The sequence below is a fragment of the Lutra lutra genome, chromosome 2 (genome assembly GCF_902655055.1).
Source record: "Lutra lutra chromosome 2, mLutLut1.2, whole genome shotgun sequence".
In the NCBI taxonomy this organism is placed as follows: Eukaryota; Metazoa; Chordata; class Mammalia; order Carnivora; family Mustelidae; genus Lutra; species Lutra lutra.
The window spans coordinates 88,979,203-88,989,037 of NC_062279.1; positions in this window are offsets into that span (position 1 = coordinate 88,979,203).

A 9,835-nucleotide genomic window follows, 5' to 3' on the forward strand; every position below is an offset into this window, starting at 1 on the left:
GACTTTGTATCTAAACTGGGCTTTAAATATAAAGTAGGAGATCTGCTAATTCTTCTCAAAGGGCATCTGGGAAGTCGTAAAAATCAAGTGGGAGATGAATTTAAAATGAATATTCCCAGGCCCTGCCACCAAAATTCTAATTCAGAGGGATCGAGAATCAGCTTTCAAAAAATAAGTGCCCAGCTGATTCTCTTTCAGGTGTTTTTGGACATTTCCCTGAAACTGGCCTGGAGACCATTGCATCAGATGAGGGCCTGGAGTCTTATGAAAAATAGAAATTCTGTAGATAACCTGAAATTTTTTTTTAAATTTCTTTAAAATTTAAATTAAATTTTTAAAAATTTTTAAATTTTTTAAATAAATAACTGACAGAGATCACAAGCAGGCAGAGAGGCAGGCAGAGAGAGAGGAAGGGAAGCAGGCTCCCCGCTGAGCAGAGAGCCAGATGTGGGGCTCAATCCCAGGGCCCTGGGATCATGACCTAGGCTGAAGGCAGAAGCTTTAATTCACTGAGCCACCCAGGTGCCCCGTTAACCTGAATTTTAATCAGCAGGAGCAGAGTTGTTGGGAAGTGTGAGGAAGGAAGCCCAGGATTCTGCATTTTATTTTATTCTTTTAAAGTTTATTTATTTTTAAGTGATCTCTACATCCAACGTGAGACTTGAAGTCATGACCCCGAGATCAAGAGTAACATGCTTCTCCAACTGAGCCAGCCAGACACCCCTGGATTCTACTTTTTTTTTTTTAAGATCATTCAGCTATTTATTAGGAAATATGGATAGAAACAAATTCTGCAAAATTTTTACTTTGGTGGTTTCCCCAATATATTATACCACAATATTACAATACCTTGACTTATTATCATTCTTCAAAATTTCATTATAAATAAGTAAAAATTTTCTTAATTTCTCTGCAATCCTCCCCACATTCTATTCCATAACTATGTCCTTTTTTTTTTTTTTTTTTTTAACGTATAATGTATTGTTTGCCCCACGGGTACAGATCTGTGAATCATGAGTCTTACACAATTCACAGCACTCACCATAGCACATACCCTCCCTGGTGTCCATAACCCAGCCACCCTTCCCCAGCAACCTGGATTCCACATTTTAAAGAGGCTTTCCAGGTGAAAGTTTAGTGGTAAATTTTAAGAACTACCTGCCTAGGAAATAATAAAATATTCTCTTAGGTGGGGCAAGGCCTGGAGGACCTGTTTCTGCTGAATCCCATTAAGCTACTTTGGGTGTATCTTCATGTGAAACCACAACCCCAAAACTCACCTAAGGAATGAGAAAGAGACAGGGTACTGAGAACAGGAACTGAGTAATAACCAACAATGGTTCCACACCAAAGAATCTTTATAAACTTTCTCCAATGGGAACATCACAGCACATTGACTCTCTATTCATCCTTACTTGGCCTGAAGTCTAAGTTTTCTTACACGTACATGCTCAATAAATATTTTTTTAAATTGACTTGAATATATTCCCCTTTGAAGAACTTTCAACAAGTACTTCTATAAACTTTGATATATTTTTTTCCTGGTGATGTTTAGACAAACATACATATGTATACATTTAAGGTGCAGAAGAGGTGATGGTGAACAAAAGTGGGTGTGATAAAGTAGGGAAGATAAAACTTAATGATTTGCTAACCAAACTTCAGTTGTAAGCTCGGGAAAACATAACCACAAGTTCTAATTTTGGTTTACTTCCTCTTTTGCCCCAGGATCTTAAGTATGCTACTTTCATTTCTTTATTTCAACTGTGCCTTTTTTTTTTTTTTTTTAAGGAATATGCCTTGTGGAATTATTTTAAGAAATAAGTAATAAGAGTTTGGGAAGCACCTTTTCCTCTTAGCCAAAATTGTGAAGAGAATCTTCACCATCTGGCATCTAGGCCAGTTCAATGAGACAAGTAGTTGGTTTTCTTGTTGTTTGTTTTTAAGATTTTATTTATTTGACAGAGAGAGAGAGCATAAACATTAGGAGCAGCAGAAGGAGAGGAAGAAGCAGGCTCCCCACTGAACAGAGAGCCCAACTCGGGACTCGATTCCAGGACCCTGGGATCATGACTTAAACCAAAGGCAGATGCTTAGCCAACTGAGCCACCCAGCTGCCCCAAGTAGTTTCTTTCTTTTTACTTCTTTCTGTAAACAAAAGGTCATTTAGTAAATGTTAATTTTATTTTTGTTTTGTTTTGTTTTTAAGATTTTATTTGTTTGACAGAGAGATCACAAGTAGGCGGCGGTGGGGTGGGGGGGAAGCAGGCTCCCTGCTGAGTAGAGAACCTGATGCGGGGCTCCATCCCAGGACCCTGAGATCATGACCTGAGCCGAAGGCAGAGGCTTAACCCACTGAGTCACCCAGGCGCCCCTTTTAGTTTTGTTTTGTTTTGTTTTTAAGATTTTATTTGTTTAGTAAATGTTTATTGAGGATTCATTATATGCTAGAAGCTGTAATGACGTCTACCTACTATTGTTGAAGAAGCAGGAGAATTAAGGGAAAAGCAGAAGTTGAAGGATCAGGGAAAAGTCACTGACCAGCCCTCCTTTAGTGCTGGCAGAGGTGGACAAGATGGGGCTTGCAAAGCCAACTGAGAAACCAGGCGCTTCAGCTGTGAGGGTGGAACGGCCCAGCCAGGAGTCACTGCTGGTTAGTGGGGCCTGCACTTGAGAGAAGAGCCCGGTATGGGGCAGGCGAGAGCAAGAACATACAAAACCCGCCACGGGTATGGGGGAGAGTGGGGACAACCAACTTATACAAACCTCTCTGTGTGTTTCTTCCAGAGCATGACTGCTCTTTCTCTACTACCTACCAAATCTCATGCTTGGGCAATTTTTTTCAACTCTAAGGCAAATCACGCAAGGAAGGGGATTCTGGGAACTGTAGTTCCAGTTCGTCCAAAGTGACACCATACATATGAGGAATTGGGTCAAGAAGGGATGACAGTTGGCCGAGAGGCCAGTGCATGATTAAAGGTGACACAATGCAAAGGTTCTGAGCAAAAGTGCTTGTTCAGATCCCAAGCCCTTTGTAATTCCTCCGGACTCTAAGTGTGGTCTCCTGTGTCAGCATAGAATCCAGGAGGCAAGACCAGACCTCCGTCATGAGGAGAAGACAGGTACTGTAAGTAAATAAGATTTTCATCATGGGAAGTGAGGAAAGGTCCCAGAAAGATAATGGTGGGCAAACTCTGAGGGCACTTCTATAAGGGGAAAACACCTTTAGCACCTGGCAGGATATGTGGACAGGAAAGGTGTGAAAAATGTGAGTGTGTGTGAAAGAAGAGTGAAATTTTCAGTAGTAGAAAGTCCATAGATACCTAATTTTTTTATTTTTTTACTTTAATTCCAGTATAGTTAACCTACAGTATTATATTCATTCTATACATTAGAATTGTATTTATACAATTCTTACATTACACAGTACTCCTCATAATAAGTATACTCCTAACCCTCTTCACCTACTTCCCCCATCTCCCCACCCGCCTACCCCCTGGTAACCAACCATCAGTTCTCTTTAGTTAAGAGTCTGTTTCTTGGGGCACCTAGGTGGCTCAGTGGGTTAAGCCTCTGCCTTCGGCTCAGGTCATGGTCTCAGGGTCCTGGGATCGAGCCCCGCATCGGGCTCTCCGCTCAATGGGGAGCCTGCTTCCCCCTTTCTCTCTGCCTGCCTCTCTGCCTATTTGTGATCTCTCTCTCTCTCTCTCTCTCTGTCAAATAAATAAAATAAATAAAATCTTAAAAAAAAAAAAAAAGAGTCATGGGGCGCCTAGGTGGCTCGGTGGGTTAAGCCTCTGCCTTCAGCTCAGGTCATGATCTCAGGGTCCTAAGATCGAGTACCCCATAGGGCTCTCTGCTCGGCGGGAGCCTGCTTCCTCCTCTCTCTCCTCTCTGCTTGCCTCTCTGCCTACTTGTGTTCTCTCTCTGTCAAATAAATAAATAAAATCTTTTTTTTTTAAGATTTTATTTATTTATTTGACAGACAGAGATCACAAGTAGGCAGAGAGGCAGACAGAGAGAGAGGAAGGGAAGCAGGCTCCCTGCTGAGCAGAGAGCCCGACGCGGGACTCGATCCCAGGACCCTGAGATCATGACCTGAGCCGAAGGCAGCGAGCGGCTTAACCCACTGAGCCACCCAGGCGCCCAATAAATAAAATCTTTAAAAAAAAAAAAGAGTCTGTTTCTTGGTTTGTTTATTTCTCTTTTTTTCCTTTCATTCATTTGTTTTGTTTCTTGAATTCCACATAAGAATGAAATCATGGTATTTATCTTTCTCTGACTGATTTACTTCGTTTAGCATTATACTCTCTAGCTCCCTCCATGTTGTTGCAAATGGCAAGATTTCATTATTTTTTATGGCTCAATTTCATATATATATATTTATATACCACCTCTTCTTCATCCATTCATCTATCAATGGACATGAGCTGCTTCCATAATTTGGCTATGGTAAATGTTGCTATAAACATAGAGATGCATATATCCCTTTGAATTTGAATTAGTGTCTTTGTAATTTGGGGGTAAATACCCAGTAGTACAATTACTGGATCACGTTGTATTTCTATTCTTAATTTTTTTTTAAAGATTTTATTTATTTATTTGACAGATAGAGATCACAAGTAGGCAGAGGCAGAGAGAGAGGAGGAAGCAGGCTCCCCGCCGAGCAGAGAGCCCGATGTGGGGCTCGATCCCAGGACCCTGGGATCATGACCTGAGCCTAAGGCAGAGGCTTTAACCCACTGAGCCACCCAGGCGCCCCCTATTCTTAATTTTTTGAGGAAACTCCTTACTGTTTCTCACGTGGCTGCAACAGTTTGCTTTCCCATCAGTATTGCACAAGGATTCATTTCCACCACATCCTCACCAACAATTGTTGTTTCTTGTGTTTTTTTTTTTATTTCAGCAGTTCTGAGAGGAGTGAGGGGATAGCTCATGGTAGTTTTGATTTGCATTTCTCTGATGATAAGTGATGTTGAGCATCTTTTCATGTTGGCCATATCTCTTCTTTGGAAAAATGTTCATGTGTATGGGGTAAGGAAATGTTCCAGTTTCATTCTTTGCATGTCCAGTTTTCCCAATACCATTTGCTGAAAAGACTGTCTTTTTCCCTTTGGAAAAGTGTGTGGATATTCTTTCCTGCTATGTTGAAGATTAGTTGGCCACATAATCATGGATTTGTTTCTGGGTTTTCTATTCTGTTCTGTTAATCTATGTGTCCATTTTGGTGCCAGTACCATGAAATGTTTTGATTACTACAGCTTTGTAGTATAACTTGAAGTCTGGAATTGCAATACCTCCAGTTTTGTTCTTGTTTTCAAGATTGCTTTGGCTATTCAGGATCTCCTATGATTCCATACAAATTTTAGGACTGTTTGTTCCAGTTCTATGAAAAATACTGTTGGTGTTTTGAGAAGGATTGCATTAATTCTGTAGATTGCTTTGAGTAATATTAGCATTTTAACAAATTTGTTCTTCCAATCCATGAGCATGAAATGTCTATTTCTTTGTGTTGTCTTCAATTTCTTTCATCAATATTTTATAGTTTTCAGAGTACAGGTCTTTTACCTCTTTGGTAAAATTTATTCCTAGGTATTTTGTTATCTTTGTTGCCATTGCAAATGGGATTGTTTTCTTCATTTCTCTTTCTGCTTCTTCATTATTGGTGTGTAGAAATGCAACAGATTTCTCTACATTGATTTGTATCCTGCAACTTTACTGAACTCATGTATCAGTTCTAGCAGTTTTTTTAGTGGAATCTTTAAGGTTTTCTCTGTATAGTATCATGTCATGTGCAGATAGTGAAAGTTTTACTTCTTCCTTCCCGATTTGGATGCCTTTTATTTCTTTTTGTGTCTGATTGTTGTGGCGAGAACTTCTAATACTATGATGAATGAAAGTGGTGAGCATAGACATCCTTGTCTTCTTCCTGAACTTAGGGGAAAGGCTCTCAGTTTTTCCTCATTGAGTATGATATTAGCTATGGGTTTTTGTATAAGGCCTTTATTATGTTGAGATATGTTCTCCCTAAACCTGCTTGTTGAGGGTTTTTGTCATGAACAGATCGACATTTATCAAGTACTTTTTCTACATCTATTGAAATGATCAGGGATGCCTGGGTGGCTCAGTTGGTTAAGCATCTGCCTTCAGCTCAGGTCATGATCCCAGGGTCCTGGGATCAAGCCCTGCGTTGGGCTCCCTATCAGCAGGAAGCCTGCTTCTCCCTTTCCCCGTCCCCCTGCTTGTGTTCCCTCTCTCGCTGTGTCTCTCTCTGTCAAATAAAAAAATAAAATCTTTAACCCAAAAAAAAAAAAAAAAGAAAGAAAGAAAGAAATGATCATATGGTTCAAAAAATGATCAGATGGTTTTTATCCTTTCTCTTACTATCCTTTCTCTTACTGATGTGAGTAGCACAATGAATATTAAAGCACTTTTGCATCCCAGAAATAAATTCCACTTGATTGTGGCGAATTATTTTTTTAATGTATTGTTGGGTTCAGTTTGTTTGTTTAATGTATTGTTGGGTTCAGTTTGCTAGTATTTTGTTGAGGGTTTTTGTATCCATGTTCATCAGAGATGTTGGATTGCCTCATAGAATGAATTTGGAAATTTTCTTTCCTTTCTATTTTTTTTAAATAGTTAGAAAAGAATAGATATTAACTGTTCTTTAAATGTTTGGTAGAGGGTCCCTGGGTGGCTCAGTTGGTTAAGCAACTGCCTTTGGCTCAGGTCATGATTTTGGAGTCCCCGGATTGAGTCCCATCTCAGGCTCCCTGCTCAGCAGGGAGTCTGCCTCTCCATCTGACCCTCCCCCTCTCATGCTCTCACTCTCTCAAATAAATAAATAAAAATCTTTAAAAAAAAATAAATGTTTGGTAGAGTTTAAAACCTACAATGTTTTGGGTGCCTGGGTAGCTCAATCAGTTAAGTGATGCCTTCAGCTCAGGTCAGGATCCCAGAGTCCTGGGATCAAGTCCAGCATTGGGCTCCCTGCTCCATGGGGAGCCTTTTTCTGCCTCTGCCTCTCTCTCTCTGTCTCTCTGTCTCTCATGAATAAATAAATAAATAACCTTCAAATGTTTGGTAGAATTCCCTTGTGAAGCTGTCTGGTCCTGGACCTCTGTTTGTTTGCAAATTTTTTAATTGAGTAACAACATAAGCTATTTAGAAATATGGAGGACGATATGAAAATAACCACAAGAATAAAAGTTGTAGTTGCCAAGAAATGTGATAGACAGGAGACTGATCCTTATATCACGATTTTTATATTCTTTGTTTTGCTGTGGGCATTTTAAACTGTGATTTAAAACATTTTAATGACAAGATATTAAAAAAACAATCACTGCAAAAGGAAAAGGAAGGAAGGCTTAGGTAAAAAGTTTAGGTAGAAATGTGAAATATTTTTTTTTAAAGTGAAATATGGGGGCTCCTGGGCAGCTCCTCAGTTAAGTGTCTGACTCTTGGTTTCAGCTAAGGTCGTGATCTCAGGGTGGTGACATCGAGCCCCACATTGGGCTCCCCACCCAGCCAGGAGTCTGCTTGAGATTTTTTTCCCCTCCCTCTCCCTCCTCCTCTGCTCCTACACCCCCACCCCACATTCTTTCTCTCAAATAAATAAATAAATAAATTCTTTTTAAAAAAGAAATGTGAAATATGGTCCCAAAGGACAGGGAGTGAGTGACCTCTATTGGTTGTAGCTGTTTATGTGGCAGGAGGTCCTTGAATGCCATCTAAGGAGGGCAAAATTTATCATGGAAGAAATAGGATTTAAGGAGTTTTACTGTGGACATTATGCAATCAGATTAATCCTTGAGAAAATGGAAATCACCATGTGGCAGGATGGAGAATGATTCGGAAACATAATAACTAGCGGCAGGAAGACCAGTTAGAAAGTTTTGCACAAAATATCCAAGTCAGAAGGGAAGGCTGGAACCAGAGTGGAGGTGAAGTAAGGAGAACTGTGGGGAAACTGAGGAGAAAGGCTCGGTGACTTGTTGGATATAAGCACTACTGAGGGAGGGAGGAAGCTGAGAAAACTGTTTTGAGCCGTAGTGAGATCCCAGGGTCAGCCCATTTTCATAGGAATTTCCCTAGCTCATTAGTTCTATGGGATAAAGTCAAACTGGAATAATGTCTCTTATTCCACTCCATCTGACACCCCACTCTTGGGACAATCCAACACACAGGTCAGATCTCCTACCATAAATTTTATATTAATAGACTTAATTAATGTGAAAGCATTACAGATTAATTTCATAGCTGGTATATGGAACTGAAAAGTCCCTAGAACTCCACTAAGTTCCTGGCCTTCTGAGCTTAGATGAAGATTTTGGAAAGTTTTCAGAGTCCTTTTGTTTTTGTTTATTTCTGTGATTTATTTTCTCACTGCTGCACCATGCCTTCCTGGTGTTCTCATTAAGAATACTGAGTGAGGGGCGCCTGGGTGGCTCAGTGGGTTGAGCCGCTGCCTTCGGCTCAGGTCATGATCTCAGGGTCCTGGGATCGAGCCCCGCATCGGTCTCTCTGCTTGGCGGGGAGCCTGCTTCCTCCTCTCTCTCTGCCTGCCTCTCTGCCTGCTTGTGATCTCTCTCTGTCAAATAAATAAATAAAATCTTAAAAAAAAAAAAAGAATACTGAGTGACTGGGTATTTACCCTAAATATACAATATACAAACGACAAACGTAGTGATCCGAAGGGGCACGTGCACCCGAATGTTTATAGCAGCAATGTCTACAATAGCCAAACTATGGAAAGAACCTAGATGTCCATCAACAGATGAATGGATAAAGAAGATGTGGTATATATATATATATATATATATATATATATATATATATATAATGGAATACTATGCAGCCATCAAAAGAAATGAAATCTTGCCATTTGCGACGACATGGATGGAACTAGAGGGTATCATGCTTAGCGAAATAAGTCAATCGGAGAAAGATAACTATCATATGATCTCCCTGATATGAGGAAGTGGAGATGCAACATGGGGGGTTAAGGGGGTAGGAGAAGAGTAAATGAAACAAGATGGGATTGAGAGGGAGACAAACCATAAATGACTCTTAATCTCACAAAACAAACTGAGGGTTGCTGGGGGGAGGGGGATTGAGAGAGGAGGGTGGGGTTATGGACATTGGGGAGGGTATGTGCTATGGTGAGTGCTGTGAAGTGTGTAAACCTGGCAATTCACAGACCTGTACCCCTGGGGATAAAAATACATTATATGTTTATAAAAAATAAAAATTAAAAAAAGAAAGAAAGAAAAAAAGAATACTGAGTGCTCAGGGCGCCTGGGTGGCTTAGTGGGTTAAAGCCTCTGCCTTCTGCTCAGGTCATGATCCCAGGGTCCTGGGATTGAGTCCCGAATTGCATTAGACTCTCTGCTCAGTGGGGAGCCTGCTTCTCCTTCTCTCTCTGCCTGCCTCTCTGCCTACTTATGATCTCTCTCTCTGTCAAATAAATAAATAAAATCTCCAAAAAAAAAGAATACTGAGTGCTAACAATCTACCAGACATTTGACTTATTTTTTCCCTTTCTATACTTATAGTGACCTATTTACAAATGAAGAGCTGAGGCTCAGAAATGTTAAAGATAACACTGTTGTCAATACACCATTTAACTGATAAATCCAAAGCTGAGATCCAGCTCAGTCTTGGTGCGGATCCAAAGTTGGTCCCCAAACAACTATAGGACCCTGTGCTCCCGCTGTGAGCAGCTCCACTCTCCGTTCCTAGAATGAACAGTTCCCAATAGTCAATGCCTGGCTTTATCCTTACACAAGCTGCCTCGCCTGCTCTCAAAATGGTATTTAGAGACCAGTATCTGGGG